This window comes from Cupressus sempervirens, chromosome 8 (assembly GCF_028749045.1).
Source record: "Cupressus sempervirens isolate cs-2001-9-10 chromosome 8, ASM2874904v1, whole genome shotgun sequence".
NCBI lineage: Eukaryota > Viridiplantae > Streptophyta > Pinopsida > Cupressales > Cupressaceae > Cupressus > Cupressus sempervirens.
This window is the reverse complement of record NC_143125.1, coordinates 805,786,401-805,799,582: the sequence shown is the minus strand read 5'-3', so window position 1 is coordinate 805,799,582 and position 13,182 is coordinate 805,786,401. Positions and strand designations below refer to the sequence as shown.

The 13,182-nt window shown below is 36.3% G+C and overlaps 1 protein-coding gene across 2 annotated transcripts in view; it reads left to right on the top strand.

The window, feature by feature from the left end:
- The first annotated feature begins 3,122 nt into the window (after nt 1-3,122).
- The window catches only part of LOC149544847 (protein MICRORCHIDIA 2-like), a 114,062-nt gene continuing 104,002 nt past the window's right edge, over nt 3,123-13,182 (top strand). For both annotated transcript variants that reach the window (XM_089795426.1, XM_089795425.1), the window contains exon 1: nt 3,123-3,383. The gene's annotated coding sequence lies outside the window, so the exon portion shown is untranslated. The remainder of the gene's footprint in view (nt 3,384-13,182) is intronic.

Sequence of the window (13,182 nt, the reverse complement as noted above, 5' to 3'; positions counted from 1 at the left end):
TGTAAATTTAAAGGAGAAGATAATTGATATATTCACTAAGGCATTGCCTAAGGATGCATTTGAGTATCTAAGAGGTAAGTTAGGGGTTATTTTCCTATCTGAAGCAAACTGAGAAGAGATCAACATTGCATCAAGTGTTATGATCAAAATATCTTATAGATTGATGCAGGAGGTCACACTTCAGGAGTTGCCTAAAACTATGAAAAGTAGGATATAAGTATGAGATGATAAGGATGCAAGTAGAAGATGATAAAGGAGAGATAATTTAGAAGATCAACCAATATAGAAGATGATGAAACAAGAGTTTGTACATGATGATTATAATTTCGATGATGTCTTTGGTATTGTTGTCAAAAAGGGGGAAAATATATGATAGTTACCATCCAATATTAAGAGGGAAAATATGTGTTACCATTCAATACAAGTTGTACATCAAAGAGGGAGAAGATGAATACTTGAAGATGTGTAAATGTAAGAGGGAGTCATTATAGATGGAGTCAGCATGAAGAATCACAATTGGTATCATAGAGGGAGAAATGCGAAGAAAACATATCAAACGTTGCATGGATGAGAATCACAGTGAAAATAAGGATATTAATGAAGATTTGGTATACAATACAAAGGAAACTGATAGTGAAGATCACGAGAAATTTTTTGCCATTGTATGGTAACTAAAGGTGTTCTCATTAATGCCAAAGAAGGAGATTGTTGGAACAATCATTAAGTTGTCATTGATGTCAAATCTTATTGGCAAGACATTTACTAATAGTGTAGAGTGTTATATTAGTTGATTGATGAAGAGGATTTGAAAACAAGAGATAGCTAGATGAGCTAGTAAAGTCGTTGATAAAAGAGGAGTAAGCATGATGGAATTACAATGGGCACTTGATCAGTTAGTCTTTGAAAAGATAATGTGTTGTTTGATCATTGTATTAAGCAAAGAAGAAAGTTGAGCTGATGCCTAGAAAAGATGATTGATGAAATACAAAGAGGAGAGTAAAACACTAAGCATGACTGAGTGATAGTTTTACTAGGTCAATGAAGGAGTTGAAGCAGAAGATTAAGGAACTTAAGTAATAGCCAGCAAAACAATATTAGCTGAGTGATAGTTACGACCAAGCAAGATAAAGATAAAATTGAAGTAGCGACCGAGTGCAGTGAAGGCTGAGTGAGCAAGTGCAGGCCAAGCGAGACAAAACAATAGAGACCAAGATACCAGTGATGATCAAGTTGTAGAACATAGTGATGATAGAGTGAGCAAAATAACAGTTTGTGAAAGAATCAAGATTTGGAGCCGACAATTGAATTTACAAATTGGTCAATTTATGTAAATGATAAGGATTGATGAGCTAGCGCATTTAATGCATGAATTGAGTTTGTTAAGAGATTTAAGACAAGGATTTAATGAGAAGTTTTCCAGAATTTTCAAGGAGTAGAAGAACAAAATGATGGACATATTCAATGCATTTGATCAAACCCTAAGGCCTACAATGGTGTTTAAGCGACAAAAGATCAAAGCTACCTATTTAAGGAGGCACAAGAGATGTTTTATGTTGTTGATTGATTGGCAAACTTATGAAGAAAATGTGAAGAACAAAGTAGTAGAAGAAAAGTGAGAAGTTTGTGAAGAGTGATTGCTTTAAGGGTTGCCAAGTAGATAAGAGATGAAGTATATCATTTGAAGTCCAATCAATGAACCAAGAACGAGTTGAATGGAGATCTAAATTTGCAAAGTGAGTTGTGTTTTATCAAATCAAACCTAGTTGTTACTTTCTAACTATTGTGGCAATAAAATCATTCAATCAAGGTTGACTCAATAGTCATATTATAAATCCTTTAATCAAGGTGACATTCCAATGAAATGATCTAAAGTCCTCTAGCAAGACCACTCCTAATAGGGTGATTATATCATTTGACAAGATCACACCTAATAGTGTGTTTTGTAACCTTTAATTGTGTTGCCTCTTAACCGAGCTCACTTCAGAAGAGTGAAAAAGTGGTAGCATGTTACTTGACGATTTTCCCAAATTAGGTTTCCACATTAAATCTTGGTGTCATACATGTGTGAATGTTGTTTTTACGTTGATGTTATTTACAGATATATTTTTGTTATTTAACATATACTAAACAAAGAACTAAGTGTTGGATGAATTGCTATATTGGCCGAGTGGATGATTTACAACTTTGAATAAGTTGGTTGAAGTTGTTAAATGTCAAATTGGTACATCTAGCCCTGAGAACTGTTTCACCCCCCTCCTTTGAGTTATTCTAAATATTCTAATAGTGAGATGTGCACTAAAGGTGGATCTCACACATAAATTGGAATGATATAACAACCATCACCACCTAGCATATAATTCTCCAACACCATTTGTTTAATTGAGATGCAAACTATTAGATATATCAATATGAAACTACAATACAAGACATTATCCTAAATAAGCTTAAATAAAATATAATTAGTAATTTAATTACACCAACACATATAATACAAACCTCGCCATAATGTTTTAAAAAAAAAATATTTAAAAAATATTTATCTCATAAAATGTTAAAAGAGAAAATTATGTTAAATCATATAATTGATTTTCTAACTTTATTAAACTTTATTGATTTTCCTTCATCCTCATAATTATTATCATAGAGATGTTGCATAATTTTTTTTTTTTTTTGATGGAGGGTTCAAACCTGCGAGGCACGAAGCCTGCGAGCTACCAACCAGCGAAGGCCACCATTAACTCACCATTAACTTTTAGGTACTCGATCCGAGCCCACACGTGCTTGAATACTGAACAACCAAAGACTGAGGAGCATCCATGCTGCCAAATGCGCCTCTTATGATGTCTATGAGCCTTGCACTCAGCAAGACTTGATCTCTGGTGGGCTCTTTGTGAGCCATTCAACTTCACCAATAGACCAAAGGCCCAACTTCACCAATAGACCAAAGGCCCGTTGTTGCATAATTTTAACTTGAGTAATATAGCTTAAATTCCCACGCGTAACAAATTTACGAGCACCGTCAGTAGGATACGATATATCTTTATAGATTTCCGAGAGCTAAAATAAATTATAAACAAATTTTCAACAATAAATAAAAACCTATATCCCCGACACAGGCGAATATCGAAATTCATTGGAACTGCAACTCATCATCCTTACTCGCGAACGAAGGCCTTCTCTATCTTTAGGGCACAAATTTCATTACTTTGTTCGCTTAGGTCTACGGAATTGTCAGTTTCTTCTTTTTCGGTCACTCAGATCCCCATGTTACTCAATCTATAGGATAACGAATTTCACTTTCTAATGCCTGATTCTTGAGGTGTTGCTGCTACTTTGGTGGATACCAGGAGGAGCTACAGTGGACAATTTAGCTTTAATATCAGGTAAGATGTTTTTCTGAGTTCAGCACACTTAAACCCATACCTACAGAAACGGATGGAATTTTGTAATCGTGTTAGTTGGCTTTACATTTATTTATTCATGTTGGACTGATATTTCTCTTGTGGCTATTGTCATTCAATCCTAAATATAACAGTTTTTCCAAGTTTTTAGTTGAGGCGCCTGGTCTGGGTGTAATGTAGACCAAGTTGGTCATCCATGTTTACAAAAATTAAGAAGGCATTTCTGTTTGTTGCACATTGAATCGTTGAATGAAATTTTTTTGTTTGATGGGTTTATGCTTAGTCATGGCTGGGGATTATATAGGTGATCAATCTTTTCTTGTTGGTATTGCCATTAAGTTTGTAAATACAGAGATTTCGAGTCTGTAATTGATGGGTCTGTTGCGTGTTTTGTGAGAGACATGCGTACCGAGTTTCCTCTGGCGATTAGGATTTTAATTCTGCAAGAAGAACCTTTAATTTTATACTCCTCGTATAAGTCGTTTGGTCCTGTACTGGTTGTTTCCGAATTATTTGTGGTTGGCCACCCTCAAATTCAAAGTTTCAAATATATATATAAAATAATAGAAAGAAATTCCTGACGCCTGAGGTTTTTTGGTTGTCTACCTGGATAGTCTTCCTTCGTCGGCGCGGCTTTGCAGAGTTCTCCCCATGCTCATCTTTTTATAATCGTACTATCTTTTTTGTTTGTTTGAGGAAACTTGAGTTTCTAGCTTGGCTGGAGCCCAAAGAGATCTCTTCCTACAGGGCCACTTTTGGGGGGGTGGCGGGGTGTCTGTCTTCGCTCATTTTTGGCTTGCCTTTGGCGCCCAACTTTTGAAATTTTTAAAATCAAGTTTATGGGAGGGCCCTTCCTAACCCTACCTTGAGCCCCCCTAGGGAAAGGGGCCAGGGCATTCGTCTGGTCCACCCTCAACATTCGGCCCCTACCCCTACTATGGCAAAGGGCCCCCTGCATTTGCCGGCCACAGATTATTGGTTGGGTTTTGATTGGTTCCACATTCTCCTCTAAGAGCGAGGGATAGAACAACTATAGTTGTGGCACGGCCCCAACCCCAACCTGCTAATCTTTATTGCCAGATTCCCTATCCCTATCAAATTGTAGGGTAGGGGGTAACATGCCAACAATAATATACCTCAATTATATAGCCGGGGGGGCCGTGCAGCCCCCCCTTTCAGATTATTGTAGGGCCTTTCTCTAGAATAGTAGGGGCCACCCTACAATAACAACTATGATGGCCCAGTTGTTGTTGTTGTTGTTCATATTGTGCATGGGCATGTCACGTATAGAATCGATCCGCCTCTTTATAGATTATGCTCAATTTTCCTAATGTCTGTATCAGTTTTTGATGACAATTACTTTGTAAGTTGACATCTTATAGAAGAGGCAGTAGTGAAAGTTGTGGAACTTGAACTCTGAAACTCAAAGTTTATGGTTCGAAGTTCACATCCACTGATTCAAAAGTGCAGGTCCAGGTCCAGGTCTAATACCAGAATTCGGTGGTTCAGAACTTGATGTTCTGATTAAATTCATAGATACAGTTCAAAAACACATGTTCAAATTCAAAGCACAGTCCACGGGTTCATAAGTGCAGACCTAGTTCAAAGGTGCAGTTTATAAAGTTCGTCTGTTCAAGTTTGTTGGTTCTCAGCATTCAAAGGATGGGAGTTTGATACATGTCCTTCATTAGTAAACAATCTGTTGTTCTCTGATTCATGAAGCTTGAAACCACAGATGCTTCTGAGGCAATAGCGAACAGAACTATTAATTAAGGAAGAAGACTTACATCTGAAATGAATGTCTCTTTTTGCCTGTAATGACCCATAAAGCATACACAATCATTTCACTTATAACATTACATACACAGCCTGGCTGGCATAAGTAAATCCGAAGTGGTAAGGGCAGGTATAAAAGTCATTATTGGGAGGCATGAAATCATAGAATGTCAAACTCACCAGTTCCCCATTCTGCCCCTTGTGATTGATTTGGTGAAAGCATGCTCACCAACTGTCTCATTAATGGCAATGTTTTAACATTGTTGCTAGATGTGTTGACACCAATTCTAATTTGCATGATAGTGGATACATTAAGCATCGGGCACGACATGATCTTGACAAAGGTCGAGGTTGATGTAATTGAGTTTTCTTAATGGTTCTAGAATTCACAATTCATCTCGTACCTCATGGTAATGATTGTTAATATGTCAGGTTAATGTATGGAAGGAACAAGCATATTGTTTGACAAAATGTCGGCCCAATCATTTACGGAGGCAAATGCAGAGTCTTCCTATGATATGTCTCAATGCGAGTTGTTGAAGATCGTGTTTGAATAAATACCATGGCTCTGTGTGTGTAATATCAAAATGATGCAGATCTAAGTGTCGATGACCACATGTTTGTCGGACTCGGTGGAGGATCCCTTCGGACACACTTGCAACCCGCATTAGTAGGCTCTCTCACTTGTAACCTGAGGAGATATATGGACAGTGGGCACATGTGTAGCTCGGTGAAAATCATTGTAGTCAAAGGTCTTAGAAGAAACAGTGAAATAAATTTCAGTAAACTACGAAAGGGATGATACTGCACATCGATGAATATAAATAAAGAAAGGATTTCAGCTTCCTTGCATGACACAGAGCGGAATACAGGGAAGATGAAAGGTTGAGAACCATTTACATTAAGAGGCCAACATATATTGCTTAACCCATGCCCAATCCTCAATTGGCGTATTTTGGAAATCAAATTCGCAACTTCACCAAGCTATTCTAATAATTGATTTAGCTCGATATGATGGTACATGACTGACAGTCATGGCCATTGAGCATTGTGTATTAGGGAAAGTCATTTCATCTCAAAATGTCGACTTTCCCCTTACAATTCTTGATTCATTACTGATAGCTAAACCTGTTCAACAATCAATGATTCAACATCGGATTCTTGAACCTTGAAATTCCACAATCTCAGATGGAAAATTTAGGAGCAGAGGCGAGTTTTTTTTATTTTGTTTGTTTGACACAATCCATTGAACATGAGCATCCACCTACAAGTTTGGAAGGCATGAGCCTCATAGAGAGTTCCTCTGTAGTCAAATGCAAACAGGCCAAGTGCAAAGGGATGCCTGCAAGTTGTTTGTCATTATGTCAATAATATCAAAGGCATCATTATCTGTTTTTGGAGTTAATTGCAGTGCAATGGAAATGAGCCCTGCACATATAGAGTAAATTCACAGGCCCCACAAAGACATAGTTTGCACTTGCCTAGTCATAAGATATGGTACCCGACAGAAAATTTCGAAGTTGATGGTTGTTAAAACCTCATACATCATCATATACCCCCAAAATTTTTGTTGGTATTGAATATTGAAACTGTTTATGGTTCATTGCAAGACCTACCAGCTGTCACTCTGGCAGTTTATATGAAATCATAGGGAAGTGAGTCAGTGACACATCACATAATCATTAGCTACTAGTAACTACAAAGGGAGTTGCGACATTTGGGCCTGGGCTAGCTTCTAGTTAAATTTCCAATCTCAAAAATAGAGGCTCAACTATCACTTTTGGTTGGGGGCAAATATATACTGTTTGATGTGCCCCGGAAATATCTAATCAGTGGCACGAGAATGTAGTGCATTCTCACAGAAGATTGGAGACCATAAAGCCTTAGAATTGATTGTGAATCCCGATTCATCACTACTGAAGTGGGTTTTTTGCAGAATGTATTAGTAGCATAGGATAATATCATGTAAGCACACCAGCCCAGCAAAGGCACAAGGCCTGCAAGCTCAGTGGCCTAGCAGGTTTTTGAACCTTGGTGGCTTTTTCATCAACAAAATTACTTTAGCATGGCACTATGCCTCAATCGACATTATTGTACTCGTTCGAGAGTTTTTCCATGGGTAGGGTTGGTTTTGCCCTAGTTCGTTGCTATTGTTCCCGCTTTAGTTTTTGTCTCTTGATCCATTCTTGGACATTTATTGATGCTAATATATTTTCTTTCTTTCTTTCCTTTCTAACAGGGATTGATATTTCCAATTGATGGTGACTAATTAATAATTAGGTGTCTTTTCATTGGTCTTGGAGAACATGATTCAATTTCGTAATTCATTTCATTATTCTTTATTTGCAACAGTATTTTTTAAGTGTAACCCCAATAGCTCTTTACCTATGCATGAATATATCATTTGCAAATTATATAGAGCTACTGATATTTTGGTTCAGTTTAGTTAAGCTAATGTTTGGGTTGCCCTATTTTTTAAAGGGGACTGATTTATATGTTTGTATTGGTTTCTCATGTTTTTTGTTTTGTTTTGTTTTTGTGTGTATTTATTTATTTATTTATACAATCCAACCGTGATGTATATGCTGTACTTGTGCATTTGAAGTGCTAAGGGTTCCAGAGTTGGTATGCCTTGTATTTGTATCTTGTTGAAGTTTGGGACCATAACTTAGAACTTTGTCGGATAGGCCTTGAAAGAAAAAGAATTTATTTGTTGTTAGAGGGGTTTGATATATATATATATATAATGCAGGTTTTGTATTGGTTATGTATTTAATAATCTGCCCTAGATTAATGTGTGCTGTTTAAATCACATATCGCAGGCTTAACTTACAATTGCTCAACTTGTCAAGAATCATATTATCTTGATGAAAAGATGAAGCTCTTTGTGAAAAAATATGTAGGCATTTTAATTTTTTATTTAGAGTTTTATCTATACTCCATGGAGATGCATCCCTTATGCTTTTACCCATGTTCTTGTATTGGGGACGAAATTTTGAAGCACCCTTCCCATCTCCAATTTGTGTAGAATTCTAGAGATATTTTTGTGATGGCTCAAAGAGTGGTCGGAGATGTAGGAGACAACCAGGGGACTTTTAACTCTCCCCTACGGCCTAGGCCACTTTTTGTAGGCCAGTTTAAATAAAAGTCTACAAACACATTTTTAAATTTGAAAAAAGGTTGCTTGTGTCCTCAAGGACTCTCAAACCACATTAAGTGACACTAGAGCCTAATTGAAGCATAAAATAACGAAAAAGAAAAAAAAATCATGTCACACTGTAAAGAAAGAGTAGCAAGATAACGAGCAGCTGGTCAATGAATGAACAACAATTGAAAGTGGTCAACGAGTGACAACAATTTGAATATAATATGTATGCACATTTGCAATGAGTGTTTTGACAATGACAAATCACTTTTCCAAATGCTTCTAATTGTATTACACTTCTACGTTATCCTTGATGAATGTTGTGATAGGCGTATTTGAAATTTTTCTATATTTAAAATTTCCCTATTTTTAAACAACCATCCGTTGAAAATGGGCCAAAAAGCATCTCCATACCAAAAACACCTACTTTTGTACCCGTCTCAGTGGAACATAGATTAACATATATTAACATATGTTACATATGGAATTTGCGTCAATTCACTATGAGGTTAAATTTCTCAACACTCCCTCTTTAACAAAGAGAGAATTAAAGCAATTTGATTACAAGATTTGAACACCACCTTAAGTGTGGTCTATGATAGATTTAAGTTATGGTGTCTGGCAAAATCTGGCCTGAATAACCATGATAACACTTGCTCCAACATATTTTGGTGTTAGGAGATAGGTCTACCATTGATAAGATCATCACCTTTCAATAGTTACATTTTGTTCATTATCATAACTTTTGACACTCCGCGACAACAATTTAATGTAGTTTGTTATGATAATAGGTCCAACTATTGATAAGATCGTCACCTTTCAATAGCTCCCCTCTAAATATATACATCAATGAAAAATCATTACCTTTCATGACATAATCACAACAACATCATGTAGCAACTTAGATGATATCCAGCATGAAGCCATAGCTGCTACTAGAGGGTGGAACAAGGGTTTTTACCTCAAATTCTCTCTCACAGAGAAAAGAAAATGCATTACAAGGAATTTCACTTAGAATTTTTTCCTTATGGAGAAGAGATAACACTTCAAAGTTCTCCCTTTGAACAACGATCCTGGGATGTTAGGTCTTTTAGTTACTCTCTTAGCGCTCTCTTCACCTAAGGATGCTTGTCAAACTCCATCTGATATCAACCTTCTGACTTTCTAGTGATAAGTTGTTATTTCCTCATGATGTACACAATATTAGGCCCATCAAAACTAATGCAGTCACACATGTATTTTTGGACTTCCTCTCAGAATTAATTTTCTAAGCTCCTGTGTCATCTTTGAAGAAGTGCCATACTCCCTCTTAATGAAGTAATACTCAATCTCAATTATATTTATCAAAACTAATGCAGTCACACATGTATTTTTGGACTCTCTCAGAAATAATTTTCTAAGCTCTTGTGTCATCATTGAAGAAGTGCCATACTCCCTCTTAATGGAATAATACTCAATCTCAATTATATTTGAGCAAAATCTCATCACGGTATACTCCCTCTCAATAGGAGTCCCTTGTCTTGACTTTATTTATAGTCCCAGATGTTATCACCCATTAAAAATGCCTCAGCAACATTCCTAATGCACCATTCTTCTTTTCCTAAAGGAATATCCCTGTACATCAAGGAACAATAGTATATAAAGGAAAATGACTTATTAATCATATAAGTAAGAGACTATAAACAAGTAAATACAATACTTAGAAATAATAAATACTTATCTCAACTTCTCCGATAGAAGTTACTCCAATGAAGGCTCATATGCATCAAATAAGATGATGTCTTCGTCTAATGGGAATGTAACATTGGTTTTATTCCCCCCACAATGTAAAATTTCCACATAGTCCATTTTATGGAGTTTTCACTCATGCATGAACATCCACCAAGCTAAGCTTTGTAAATTGACATTAGAATTGTAGTCCTTGTGAAAGGCTCGCATTACTTTAATCATCAAAACATATTTCAGCAGATTTGTAGCAAAGACATTGGCATTAAGTCATCTTAGCAATGACATTGGAACCATTTGTGAAGACATTGTTTAATAGGTTCCGTTTGCATTCAAAGCACCCTCGGGTTGACCTTGACATACCTCATTCAACATTGTAGTGCATAGGTCACAAAAATAGGCGATTTGATATTTTATTGTAGTAAACATCAAAATTTCCTACAGTGAGTCATCAAACTTTAAATATGCTACTCAAGAGCTGAAGAATGTAAAATCAAACTAAAATCTTTGCTAGTCTGCAGTTATGTCTTTTGTGGCCTTAGTTTTTATTTCTCTTCACTATTTATTTGCGATCAATGCACTATTATAAAGAGGAGAGGCATTCTATCAATAGTGAGAACAACACGAAGACTCAATCTTCTTATTCAACTTTTGACGACTTATCGCTTTCCATAAAAAGTCAGTGGGATCTATATGCACTATTTCTCCACACATGGGAGTACTTTAAGCATGTGAGTACCTTATGGTGGTGAAAGAAGGGTTCACAAATACACATCCATCTTCATAATACCTTGTAAATCAATTTTAATTATACATGCCTTGAATATGTGGTAACTTGCAGATTCAATTACATGATCGATCTCTTTCTTTTCGCACACAATGTCACACACCCTTAATTAGTTTCTCGTATCACTGTCAATCTTCCTCAATAATCACGGTTGGACTTGATGAAGATACTACTACCTAGGTAATTGATTAATTTCTTTTTATGTTTCCATTGAACAATGATATATATGTGTGTGTGTGTGTGTGTGTACATATATATAATTTAAAAAAATAATGAGAATTAGGTCAGACAGACAGCTTCCAGTTCGACGGACCGACATATGGAGTAGTATATATATGCCCAACGCCAAGGAATATTGTTTGCCCAATTTGAATTTCGCCTTAAGTGGTATAAATTTGATGAATACAAGAGCATATGGGGTCGAGAGTAATCTTGACATGCATAGCCTAGATACAGTGAATTATCCAATCTATAATTCGATGCTATATGAAAGAGACATTTAACATCATCTGATGCATTTGTTTGCACCATCCGTATTTTGGTAATCCTCGTCACTAAGCTTTCTAATGTTTCATAGGCTTAACCAAGGAACAAGATCCTCCAATAGCAGTCTTATGCGATGTCACATGGAGCCAACGATCCAGTAGTGCGATTTGAAAGGCATGGCTTTATCGTCCTCCAAAAAAAAGCATGAAGATCATCGTCCTCCAACAAACAACAACTTGGATTTATGTAGTTGCCAAATATCTCTATCTCTTACAATAATTAATGGGTGCCATCATTTATTTTCATGGACACTCATCTTGCATCATCAATCCCACTATGAAGCATTAAGAAGGGGATCGCAAACATTGATATATGATGGAGAATGAATAGGAGATTATTACGTGTTAAAGTATATAAGTGGACAGAGGAATTAAATATAAGCTAGCACAAGGGATGGGGAAATGATCAATCTTCTTCGGTGTGTACTTAAAACAAGTACTTCAGTTGGCACGAGTTGTTGACATACAATTCAATTTCAGGGATGTCATCCCTGATTCCACTATCGATATTTGTAACTTGTTTATACCCATAAGGCTAAAATGATGGTGCTTTATAGCAAGGAAGTATTGTTGATGTTAGTTTTGTACCAATACACAACATATAGCGATTGAATACTTGATACGAATATCAAACACTCAATCCCTTTCTTGAAAAGTAAATACTCATGAGGACATGAGAAAAACTCTAATGTTCCTTACACCTGTGGAGACTAACTCAGTTATATTAATGTGATTTGCTGGTTAATCATGTAGACACCCTTACGTTGTTCATTTAAGGATTGTCGAACTCTAGTTGTGATGATGATGATGTCTGGGTTTGTAAAGTAAATGAGCGCCAAATAATGTTAATGGTGATGATGGAGGGTATGTCTACCAATGATGCTTCTCCTTTTTTGACTTTTTAAGAATGAACTCCAATTACTCAATTATTTACTACTTTACCTCCACTCCTACGAATGGAAAGATTAGCAAATGGACGGGGATCAAATTTGATGAAAGTTTACCAGTGGCTCTACCTCCACAGATGCAATGATTCAAGGGGAAAAAAAAGAAGACTAGATTACCACGCAAGGCCTCCTAACCAGCCGCTAGGATGCTAGTGTCCTAGTTTATAGATCCCTATCAAACATCCACTAATATCACTATACAACTATCCATCTACTCTTACTCTTAACAACTTTTTTGAAATAAAATCTACTTTAATAACTTCAATGAAATTAACTCTAACTATTGGAAGTAGAAACCATGCAATAACACCAAATGTTTTTAATCACCATGCAAGTCACAACAATGATAAAGAGAGGTAATTTTGGTATTATCTTAAGCAACAATTTTCTTCAACCCTTTACAAATGAGAGCAAATGGCCTTATATAGGGGCCAAAATTACAACCAATGGTAGAGATTAAGAGGCAAAATCAACGATCCATATTAGATCCCAGAAACCCTAATTAGGGTTGCCACCCCATCGACGAATGAGAAGATGCCACCTCATCAATGAACCAATGAGTAAAAAGGAAAAGTGGCAACCAAGGAGAAGGCACCAAAATAGTAGCCAATCAAAATCAGATACATCTCCTACCCAAAAGAAAGGAGAAATTGCCACTTGGGCTTAGATCAAATGATCTTCTAATATAATTCTACCCTTTTCTTTCATCTTTTTAGTGAAGGCAATGATCTTGGTTACTCTGTCATTGACTTCCTTCATGGGAGGGCAAAGCGTGTGCTTCATCTTGAGCTTAGCTGAATTCATCATGTTGCTTGCTACTTGCAGTGTCTTCTCATGATCTTTCTCATATTCTTTC